The sequence below is a fragment of the Hevea brasiliensis genome, chromosome 13, assembly GCF_030052815.1.
Source record: "Hevea brasiliensis isolate MT/VB/25A 57/8 chromosome 13, ASM3005281v1, whole genome shotgun sequence".
NCBI lineage: Eukaryota > Viridiplantae > Streptophyta > Magnoliopsida > Malpighiales > Euphorbiaceae > Hevea > Hevea brasiliensis.
In genome coordinates, this window is record NC_079505.1 from 49,132,727 (window position 1) to 49,145,864 (window position 13,138).

The window sequence follows — 13,138 nt, forward strand, 5'->3', positions numbered from 1 at the left end:
TTTGAAATATTTGAGACGACAATTTTGTGTTGAATTGTGGAGATTGGGTTGATTTGTATTGATTGAAAGTTTTGGTGGTTGAGATTTGATAAAGTGCACTATTTGGAAATGTTTTAATAGGTTTTGAATAATTGTTTTTTCCCAATTATAGAAGGCACTCTGCCAAAATTTTTTCCAAAATTTACAGAAAAATAAAATTGGCCAAAAATTTTACATAACTTTTCAACTTCAATTAAATGTTTTTAATTCGCTCGCCACCTTTGAAAAGTAAGAAAATTGTTTTAAAATCCCTTGTATTGTATTTAATGGGTTATCGGTAGGTAAAATTCGGTAATTCATTAGGTATACTACGGAATCATGTTATGCCTTACAGAGGGGTAAGGTGTGACACACCACCTCCATAAATCAAGAATAAATCCTTATTTCTTCTCAAGTACTTAAGGATATTCTTGACAGTTATCAAGTGTTCCAAACCTGGATTGGATTGAAACCTGCTAGTCAAACTAACTGAATGTGCGATATCCGGACTAGTACACATCATTGCGTACATCAAACTTCCAATAACCAAAGTATATGGAATCTTGGCTATTTTATCTCTTTCTTTAGGTGCCTTTGGAGACATCTCTTTAGAAAGGTGGATACCATGTCTTATTGGTAAAAATCCTCTCTTGGAATCAAGCATGTTAAACCTCTTTAACACATTTTCCAGGTATAGACTTTGGGATAAACCAATTATTCTTTTCGCTCTATCTCTATAGATGTGAATTCCAAGAATATAGGTTGCCTCCCCTAAGTCTTTCATGGAGAATGTATTTGACAACCATACCTTGACAGTTGTCAACATACCTATGTCATTACCTATCAACAGAATGTCATCCACATATAAGATAAGGAAAGTGATAGCATTATCACTAACCTTCTTATATATACATGGTTCATCCATATTTTTGATAAAACCAAATGACTTAATGGCTTCATCAAAATGGATGTTCCAACTCCTCGAAGCTTGTTTTAACCCATAAATGGATCACTTTAGCTTGCATACCTTGGAACCATCTTGGGATTCAAAACCCCTAGGTTGTTCCATGAAAATGTTTTCTTCAATGTATCCATTGAGAAAAGCTGTTTTGACATCCATCTGCCAAATCTCATAATCATAGTATACAGTTATTGCTAATAGAATCCTAATTGATTTAAGCATGGCAATAGGTGAGAAAGTCTCCTCATAGTCGATTCCTTACCTTTGGCGAAACCCTTTCACTACTAGTCTTGCTTTATAGGTCTCTACCTTTCCATCAGAACTAATTTTTTTCTTGAAAACCCATTTATTCCCTATAGGTATAATACCTTCAGGTGGGTCAATAAGGTCCCAAACTTGATTCTTACGCATGGAATCAATTTCGGATTTCATAGCATCAATCCATTTTGAAGAGTCTTGTCACACCTTACCCCTCTGTAAGGCATCACATGATCCCGTAGAATACCTAATGAACTATCGAACTTCACCTACCAATAACTCATTAAGTACCCTACAAGAGATTTTAAAAACAATTTTCTTACTTTTTAGAAGTGGTGAGCATTTTCTAATAGGTATTAAAAATATTTAATTAGGGTTTGGAAACTAGTCAAAATTTTTGTCCATTTTTATTTGTCCGCAAATTTTAGAAAAATTTCGGTAGAGTGCCGTCTGTATTTTGATAAAACAGTTCTTCAAATACTTGTAAAAAGCACTTCCATTGATTTATCTCATCAACTTCATCAAATCAACATCCATCACAACCAATTTCAACATCATTTCTCAAATTCCAAAAATTTCAATCAGTAATTTCCAATTCAATTAACATCCAAAATAATACTATGTAATTTCATTCAAATTAAAATAAAATACTTTCATTCATATTTCATTAAAGTTAAAACAAATTACATTCATCCAAAATTTACATTAGAAAAATCCAACTAATATTATTACAAACTTTATACAACTGTTCATGACCATTTATGCATGTACATACATTTACATACACAAATATAAATATTACATTCAGGGTATAAATTTATCCCCGACAAAACTTTAGGAGAGGTAGCTTCAAGATTCTCAGCAGCTCACTCTGCTGCTCCTCTAGTCTCTATATCTGCGACAGCAATAACAGCCATCGCTGAGTACTATGACTCAGTGGTGCACAACATACTAAAATAACCTTTATGCATAATTTAAATCATACTTCTTCAAAAATTGAATTGAATATGAGAAATAAATACAAAACATGATTTATAAGCTTTTAATCCAGACAATTTCATTTCAAAGGTCTCAAAACAAATTTCATAAAAACACACAGTTATATCGTGCTATTCGAAATAATAATCATCTCAATAGCCAGAGGCTTATGAGAAGTCACATCAGCTCAAATATATGGATATCCATTCAATTTCTTCTTCTACTGGCACACACCTCAATACTTCAGCCAAAGAAGGAATCAAAATTCAAAACTAATTTCCCCCACTAGTCATGCTAGTGAGGTATTCAAATATATGGTCATGATACTGTGGTTTCAAAACTATCTTAACAATTTATCAAACATTTATTGCCATTTCAAATACATACAAGTAAACTTTCAACAATTTAAGTCACAATTTAACGTCACAATTCATTCAAAACAATTTACAGAAGAAAATTTACAGAAATTCTATTTTGTGCACAAACCTTATACGAGTCGCCTCTTGGCCTTGACTCGACGCCTCGGGTTCTTTTCCGGTATTCTTTTCCACTGAAACACACAGTTTCATAGTGTTTCAACATCATAATTTATCATAACTCCAAAAATAAATTCAAATCTACTTATACCTAGCTTTAATATGCTAAACTTGACGTTCTTTAAAATTTGTGTTTTGGGGTTACTATTCGTGACATTATTCAAGTCAATTTGTTGACTATCTAATACTTAATAGGTATGGGAATTCTAATTTCATCCACATACCACATTTTGGTTACCTAATTTGTTGGTTTTGGTTGTTTTCTTAAATTTTAAGTCTTTTAGGCAAAATTGTAAATTTTCAGTTTTGGTGTCCTATTTTGCATTGTTCCATTGGTCATGTTACTGTTAGAACTTGGCTAAGGTTTCTTCATAGAAATTGTTCCTTATTGTCTTAACTTTATTTCCCTTTTTGAATCACTCCATTTGGAGTTTTTTAGCTCAAGTTATAGCCATTTGAACATGGCTGGCCGGATTGGTCTAACCCAGATTTTTTGTTTACTAATTTGGTTCTGGCAATTTTAAGTCACTAATTTTGGGTGGCTAAATGACTTGGTTAAGGGCTTAATTTGGGTTTTCATTCTTCATGAAAATTGTATTACTATGTCTCAGCTTTCTACTGATAAAATTTCAAGTCATTCGGACCTGCGTAGCCCAAGTTATGGCCAAATGCACAAACACTGTTCGTTTAGTCATTTTTGTACAGGTCAGTTTGCCTAATCCGGATTTGGCCTATTTTTTCACTATGCTATGGTCATTTTCTGGGCATGATTCCTAAATGAAAATTTTGTCATTTTGTGTCTAGTTTCATTCCCAATTGGTCTCACACCAATTAGGTCGGTGAATTTTCATTTTTGGTACCTGAAAGGGACCTAGGACAAGCTGCCTGCAGATTGACCCTAACAAATCCGAATTGTAACTTATTTCTAACAATTCACACACACCACAAATGGTCAAAATTGAACATTTCTCAACTCAAATAAGGTCATTTGCATCAATTGACCATTTTCTATAATTTTTATCCGAAACCCTAAAAGCCAAAACCCTAATTTACACAATTTCTTTAACTAATGCAATTAAAGTTCACAATCAACCTTTATACACCTAATTTAACTTAACTACCAATTCCATTTCATCAAATTCATGAAATATCAATACCCATTAATGCTGGCTAAATTTCTCTTTGGTCCCCCATAATAGTTTTCTTTTGATTTTTAAGTTGATTTCTAGTTTAAAGAGCTAAACACACAAATAAGAAACCAAAATTTCAAAGTAAATTGCTTACCTCCACTTGAACTTCACTCAACCAATTTCTTCTCTTTTTCCTTCTTTCTTTCTTGCTCAAGCTTCTTCTCAAGGTTCAATAACAACTTTTCTTTAAGAGAAGTAAGGGATTTAGGGTTGAATTTAGGGTTTCGAAAGCTTGACATTAAGCTTTCATGGTGGAAATTTGAGGGAGAATTAGGAGAGAAAGAGAGAGCTACGGCTAGGGAGGAAGATGGGTCCTTTTTATTTTTTATTTTTTTTCATTTTATGTGTATTTATGCAAATTTTGACTTAGTCAAATTGGTTAATTAAATTAAAATTAATTTTGATGTCATATCTTATGTCATTTGGTGATGTCATTATTCAAATTTTCCTTTCTTTTTCTTTTTTCTTTATTTTTCCATTAGTTCTTTAATTTAATTCTTGATCCTGAAATTTTCTTTTCTCCAATTTTATTGGACAGTTAGGTCAAGTATCAGCTCTAGGGGTGAGTTGACCAAATTGGCCCTCGCTGATTAAATCCGGTTTGTAAGTTATTCAATTTTTCTTCGGGATCCCTGACCTAATTATTTAACCTGCTTAACAATTTTTTTCTATGATTTTCTCTTTTCCACTGTGTTTGTAATAGTCCTAAGGACCGCAGCGTCACATTTTACAATTCGAAATTTGAGTTTAGATTGACCTCGCAGTCATTCCCGAGAAGGTTACCCATCACTGTGACTCCCGGCTCATTTAACTTCTTGTGTTCTATTTTTCTTCTTTATACTTAACTATTTGGAAATTAATAATTATTTGCATTCAGGGCTTAACTAGGTGTCTTAGACGTGGTTCTAATTCTCTTAATTGTTCGGACCGACACCGATCACCGGAATAGTGAAATATACCAGGCTATGCAACTAGGGGTGTTACAGGGGTGCTCCCCCCTTAAAATAAATTTCGTCTCGAAATTTTACTTGGTAATCAGTCTCTGAACAGCTGTGGGTGTTGTTTTCTCATGTCCTCCTCTCGTTCCCAAGCAGCCTCCTGGCCTGAATGATGGTTCCACAACACTTTCACTAATAGTATCTGCTTATTCCATAGCTGCTTCACCTCATAAGCCAGAATCTCTATGGGTTCTTCCTCATATGTGAGGCCTGGATTCACCTCAATCTCTTCTACTGGTAGTACATGAGATGGATCTTATCGATACCTCCTCAACATAGATACATGGAAGACATTATGTATCTTCTCCAACTCTGGAGGTAATGCCAAACATTATGCCAAAGGACCCACTTTCTCCAGAACCTCATATGGCCCAATGAAACGAGGACTCAGTTTTCCCTTTCTGTCAAATCTCATAATTCTCTTCCAAGGGGAAACCTTGAGGAATACTTTGTCACCCACTGCATATTCAATATCCCTTTTCCTCAGATCAATGACGGTCTGATGCAGTATTAAGTCGATCTCTGATCAATCTGATTTTCTCTTTAGTTTACTGAACAATTTCTGGCCCAATCATCTTTCTTTTGCCTATCTCATCCCAACACAATTGTGTTCTACATTTTCTACCATACAAAGCTTCATATGGAGGCATCCCAATGCTTGATTGGTAGCTGTTGTTGTAAGCAAACTCAATCAAAGGCAAGTGTGTGTCCCAATAACCCTCAAACTCAATCACACAAGCCCGTAGCATGTCCTCCAAGATCTGAATTACCCTCTTAGACTGGCCATCTATTTGTGGGTGGAATGTCGTGCTGAAGTTCAATATAGTTCCTAGGGCTCTTTGAAGACTACCTCAGAATCTAGAAGTGAACCTAGGATCTCTGTTTGATACGATGGATACTGGCACTCCATGCAGTCTTACTATCTCATTAATGTATAACTTGACCAATCTTTCCAGGCTATAGTCCATCCGAACAGGCAGAAAATGAGCAGACTTGGTCAGTCTGTCAACTATAACCCATACTGCATCATGACTCTTCTGTGTCCTCGGAAGTCCCATCACAAAATCCATAGTTATTCTCTCCCATTTCCATTCCGGTACTGGCAGTGGATGTAATAAACCAGCTGGTACTTGATGTTCTGCCTTTACTTGCTGATAAGCTAGGCATTTGGAAACAAATTCTGCCACATCTCTTTTCATACCCATCCACCAGTAATGCTCCTTTAGCCCTCTATACATTTTTATGCCACCAGGGTGCATGGCAAAAGGAGACTCATGTGCTTCCTTCAAAATGATCTGCTTCAAATCAACATCATTAGGAACACACATTCTGCCCTGGTGAAATATTAGGCCGTCATCTCTTACTGAGAATTCTGGTTTCTTGCTCTGTTTGACTTCTTCTAACAGCTTCTGATACTTCTGATCATTCTGAGTAGCCATTCTGATCTGATCAATCAACACTGGCTGTACATGCCATGCAACTGCTGTCTGCCCCTCATCATTAATCTCTAAGCTGACAAGTAATGATCTCAACTCATGTACCATAGACAAAGGAGTAACCCGTAGACTTGCCATAGTCTTGCAACTTAAGGCGTCAGCCACAACATTAGCTTTCCCTGGCTGATAGTCTATCAGACAATCATAGTCTTTTATCAACTCTAACCATCTCCACTGTCTCAAATTTAACTCCTTCTGGGTGCCCAGATACTTCAAACTCTTATGATCTATGTAGATGTAGCACTTCTCCCCATACAGATAGTGTCTCCAGATCTTAAGAGCAAACACTATAGCTGTAAGCTCCAAATCATGTGTTGGATAATTTCTCTCATGCAGTTTCAGCTGGCGTGATGCATAGGCAATGACATTTCGTTCTTGCATCAATACAAAGCCTAACCCATTGTGAGAAGCATCACTATAAACTGTTTATTCTTTACCTGGAGTAGGTAAAGTCAAGACTGGAGCCTCAGTCAAACATTTCTTTAATTCATCAAAACTCTGCTGGCATTTGTCTGTCCACTAAAATTTCACATCTTTTTAAAGTAATTTGGTCAATGGAGATGCCAACATGGAAAGTCCCTTCACAAATCGATGGTAGTATCCAGCTAAACCCAGAAAACTGCGAATCTCCGTGATATTTCTGGGTAGCCTCCAATTAAGGACAGCTTCTATCATACTTAGATCTACCTTGATGCCCTCTACTGATACTATGTGCCCCAAGAAGGATATTTTCTTCAGCCAAAATTCACACTTCGACAATTTGGTGTATAGCTGTTTCTCCCTCAAAATCTGCAGTATAATCCACAGATGTCTATCATGCTCTTCTGCACTCCTCGAATAGACCAATATATCATCTATAAATACCACAATAAACTGGTCGAGGTATGGTCTAAAGATAGTGTTCATCAGATCCATAAAAGCAGCCGGAGCATTAGTTAACCCGAATGGCATGACTAAGAACTCATAATGGCCATAGCGGGTTCTAAAGGTAGTTTTAGGAATACTCTGCTCTTGTACTTTTAGCTAATAATAGCCAGATCTCAGGTCAATTTTGGAGAACACAGCTGCGCCCCTTAACTGATTAAATATGTCATCAATGCGGGGCAATGGATATCTATTCTTTATCGTCACCTTATTCAACTGCCAGTAGTTAATACATAAATGGAGAGTTCTATCTTTCTTCTTAACAAACAACACTGGCACTCCCCAAGGTGACACACTACGGCAGATAAAGCCCTTATCAAGTAGCTCTTGCAATTGTACTTTTAACTCTTTCAATTCTGCTGGAGCCATTCTATATAGTGTTATGGAGATTGGGTCCACACCAGGCATAACATCAATCTGAAACTGCACCTCTCTTTCTAGAGGTAATCCTGGCAATTCATCTGGAAATACATCCGGAAAGTCACATACTATAGGGATGTCCCTCAGTGCTGGACTTCCCACCTGGGTGTCTATCACATGTGCCAAGTATGCTTCACATCCCTTTCTGATCATCCTTGTGGCTAGTGCAACCGAAATGATGTTTGATGGCAGTAATTGTCTCTTCCCATGTATTACCACATCACCGTACAAAGGGAGACCAAAAGTGACTGTCGTCAGTCTACAGTCAATTATGGCATAATGCCTGGCTAACCAATTCATACCCAAGATAATATCATAATCTCTGAAGGGCATTTTAATCAAATCTGACAGAAAAACATGTTCTTGGATCACCAAAGGACAGTCTCTATAGATTCTGTTGAACCGAACCTCTTGTCCTAATGGACTAGTTACTAGCACTTCAAAACCCATTTTGACACATGGAACAGCAAGTGAACTAACTATGCTAGCACTAACATACGAGTGGGTTGAACCCGAATCAAACAATATAAATACATCTTGATCAGAGATAGAGAAGGTACCAGCTACAACATCAGAAGTCTCAACCTCTTCTCGCTATCTCATCGTATAAACCCTGGCTAAAGCACTTCCTTGCACTGACTAACCAACAGTACCCTGACTGCCCGAAGCATTGCCTCTACCTCTGCCTCTTCCACTACCAATCGGTTGTGAACCTCAGGTAGCAGGACTCTGAATAAATCCTTCTACTGTAGTAGGAGCTAAACCAAATCTAGGGGCACTAGTGCAGTCTTTAGCAAGATGGCCCTTGCCTCCATAGTTAAAGCAAGCTCCCGTTGCCCAATAGCATTCTCCCCCATGAATCTTGCCACATGTCTCACAAGGGTGGAGAGGATGTGAACCCCTGGTCGACTGCTAACCAGATCTAGGGGGTCTTTGTCCAGAGAATTGGCCCATTCCAAACCTTCCACCTCTACCTCTGCTAGGTCCCCCAAATTTCTTCTTTTTTCCATATGTACCACTGGGACTTTGTTCAACTGATTTTTCACCTTTTTCTTTCTCTGATTTTTCAGTCTTCTCAGCTTTCTCTTTCACTGGTATTACTTCTAATTCAATTCTTTCTAACTTAAGGGCCTGAGAGATGAGCTCAGAGAAGTTGTTGTGTCTGAATCCCACTACTTGCATCCTCAAACTGGGCTTCAAACCGGTCTCAAATCTCTTGCACCTTTCCTTGCTGGTAGACAGGAGACTCCCAGCATAGTGGCTTATGCGGGAGAACTCCCTCTCATACTCTGCCACTGATCTATTACCTTGCTTCAGACTCAAAAATTCTTGTAGTTTCTAATCATATATGCATCTGAAACATATTTTTGTCTAAACTCTCTGATGAAGTCGTCCCAGGTCAATACTGACGGTTCAGCCAAGCTATGGGGGATGGTCTTCCACTAGTCATATGCGTCCCCTTGCAACAAAGATAACAAATACTCAAACTTTAGTTCATCCGAGCAGTGTAGTTTCTTGAATACTCTGTCCATTCTCTCTAACTACTGCTCTGCCTCTAAAGGGTCTACTGTACCCTTAAATTCTGTCGCCCCATACTTCAACAGCTTGTCATACTATCTGGCTGGAGGCGTGGTTATACCACAGGTGTCTGAAGTGGAGCTTGAGTAAGCATACTTCCAGCCATCTGTTGAAACATTGCCACCATCTACTATGTGAATTGTGCAGGAAACTGTGGCATTTGTGGGGCTGGTGCCACCGACCCACTGATATTTTGGAGAGCTGGGGCTTCCCCTTGGGCCTCGGCCTCTACAGAGTGCTCAACAGAGTGATCCCCTTCTTCCATTTCAAATTGGAGTTGAGATATCTCCTGAACAAATAACACAAGGAGATTCCCTCTGTTAGTTCATATTTATGATGTAATGCACTGTATGTAACAAATAAGGATATTGAGCAGTTGTACTTATCAAAGAAAAGATACAAATTCACAGGTTAAAACATAATTTAAAATTTTGCTCTGATACCACTAAAACATGTTACACCTTACCCCTCTGTAAGGCATAACATAATCCTGTAGAATACCTAATGAACTACCGAACTTCACCTAACGATAACTCATTAAGTACCCTAAAAGTAAGTACACATTTTCTTACTTTTTAGAAGTGGTGAGCATTTTCTAATAGGTATTAAAAACATTTAATTAGGGTTTAGAAACTAGTTAAAATTTTTGTCCATTTTTATTTGTCCGCAAATTTTAGAAAAATTTCGGCAGAGTGCCGCCTGTATTTTGATAAAACAGTTCTTCAAATACCTGTAAAAAGCACTTGCAATGATTTATCTCATCAACTTCTTCAAATCAACATCCATCATAACCAATTTCAACATCATTTCTCAAATTCCAAAAATTTAAATCAGTAATTTCCAATTCAATTAACATCCAAAATAATACTATGTAATTTCATTCAAATTAAAATAAAATACTTTCATTCATATTTCATTAAAGTTAAAACAAATTACATTCATCTAAAATTTACATTAGAAAAATTCAACTAATATTATTACAATCTTTATACAACTGCTCATGACCATTTATACATATATATATATATATATATATATATATATATATATATATATATATATATATATATATATATATATATATATTTACATACACAAATATAAACATTACATTCAGAGTATAAATTTATACCCGATAAAACTTCAGGAGAGGTAGCTTCAAGATCCTCAGCAGCTCACTCTGCTGCTCCTCTAGTCTCTATATCTGCGACAGCAATAACAGCCATCACTGAGTACTATGACTCAGTGGTGCACAATATACTAAAATAACCTTTATGCATAATTTAAATCATGCTTCTTCAAAAATTGAATTGAATATGAGAAATAAATACAAAACATGATTTATAAGCTTTTAATCTAGACAATTTCATTTCGAAGGTCTCAAAAAAAATTTCATAAAAACACACAGTTATATCATGCCATTCGAAACAATAATCATCTCAATAGCCAGAGGCTTATGAGAAGTCACATCACAAGGCTAGCTTGCTCAAATATATGGATATCCATTCAATTTCTTCTTCTACTAGCACACACTTCAACACTTCAGCCAGAGAAGGAATCAAAATTCGAAACTAATTTCCCCCACTAGTCATGCTAGTGAGGTATTCAAATATAAGGTCATGACACTGTGGTTTCAAAACTATCCTAATAATTTATCAAACATTTATAGCCATTTCAAACACATACAAGTAAACTTTCAACAATTTAAGTCACAATTTAATGTCACAATTCATTCAAAACAATTTACAGAAAAAAATTTACAGAAATTCTATGTTGTGCACAAACCTTATACGAGTCGCCTCTTGGCCTTGACTCGACGCCTCGGGTTCTTTACCGATATTCTTTTCCACTGAAACACACAGTTTCACAGTATTTCAGTATCACAATTTATCATAACTCCAAAAATAAATTCAAATCTACTTATACCTAGCTTTAATATGCTAAACTTGACGTTCTTTACAATTTCTGTTTCGGGATTACTATTCATGATACTATTCAAGTCAATTTGTTAACTTTCTAATGTTTAATAGGTATGGGAATTCTAATTTCACCCAAATATCACATTTTGGTTACCTAATTTGTTAGTTTTGGTTGTTTTCTTAAATTTTAAGTCTTTTAGGCAAAATTGCAAATTTTCAGTTTTGGTGTCTTATTTTGCACTGTTCCATTGGTCATATTGCTGTTAGAATTTGGCTAAGTTTTCTTCATAGAAATTGTTCCTTATTGTCTTCAATTTATTTCCCTTTTTGAGTCACTCCATTTGGAGTTTTTTAGCCCAAGTTATAGCCATTTGAACATGGCTGGCTGAATTGGTCTAACCCAGATTTTCTGGGCACTAATTTGGTTCTGGCAGTTTTAGGTCACTAATTTTGGGTGGCTAAATGACTTCGTTAAGAGTATAATTTGGGTTTGTGTTCTTCATGAAAGTTGTATTAATATGTCTCAGCTCTCTACTGATAAAATTTTAGGTCATTTGGACTTGCCTAGTCCAAGTTATGGCCAAATGAACAAACACTGTTTATTTGGTCATTTTTGTACAGGTCAGTTTGCCTAATCTAGATTTGGCCAATTTGTTCACTATGCTATGGTCATTTTCTGGGCATGATTCCTGAATGAAAAATATTTCATTTTGTGTCTAGTTTCATTCCTAATTGCCTCACACTAATTGGGTCGGTAAATTTTCAGTTTTGGTACCTAAAAGGGACCTAGGTCAAGCTGCCTGTAGATTGACCCTAACCAATCTGAATTGTAACTTATTTCTAACAATTCACACACACTACAAATGGTCACAATTGATCATTTCTCAACTCAAATAAGGTCATTTGCATCAATTGATCATTTTCTATAATTTTTCTCCCAAACTCTAGGTGCCAAAACCCTAATTTACACAATTTCTTTAACTAATGCAATTAAAGTTCACAATCAATCTTTATACACCTAATTTAACTTAACTACCACTTCCATTCCATCAAATTCATGAAATATCAAGACCCCTTAATGCTGGCTGAATTTCTCTTTGGTCCCCCATAATAGTTTTCTTTTGATTTTTAAGTTGATTTCTAGTTTAATTGAGTTAAACACACAAATAAGAAACCAAATTTTCAAAGTAAATTGGTTACCTCCACTTGAACTTCACTCAACCAATTTCTTCTCTTTTTCCTTCTTTCTTTCTTGCTCAAGCTTCTTCTCAAGGTTCAATAACAACTTTTCTTTAAGAGAAGTAAGGGATTTAGGGTTGAATTTAGGGTTTAGAAAGCTTGACATTAAGCTTTCATGGTGGAAATTTGAGAGAGAATTAGGAGAGAAAGAGAGAGCTACGGCTAGGGAGGAAGATGGGTCCTTTTTATTTATTTATTTTTTTCAATTTATGTGTATTTATGCAAATTTTGACTTAGTCAAATTGGTTAATTAAATTAAAATTAATTTTGATGTCATATTTTATGTCATTTGGTGATGTCATTATTCAAATTTTCCTTTCTTTTTCTTTTTCCTTTATTTTTCCATTAGTTCTTTAATTTAATTCTTCATCCTGAAATTTTCTTTTCTCCAATTTTATTGGATAGTTAGGTCAGGTATCAGCTCTAGGGGTGAGTTGACCAAATTGCCCCTCGCTAGTTCAATCCGATTTGTAAGTTATTCAATTTTTCTTCGGGATCCCTGACCTAATTATTTGACTTACTTAACAATTCTTTTCTATGATTTTCTCTTTTCCACTGTGTTCGTAGTAGTCCTAAGGACCACAGCGTCACATTTTATGGTTTGAAATTTGAGTTTAGATTGA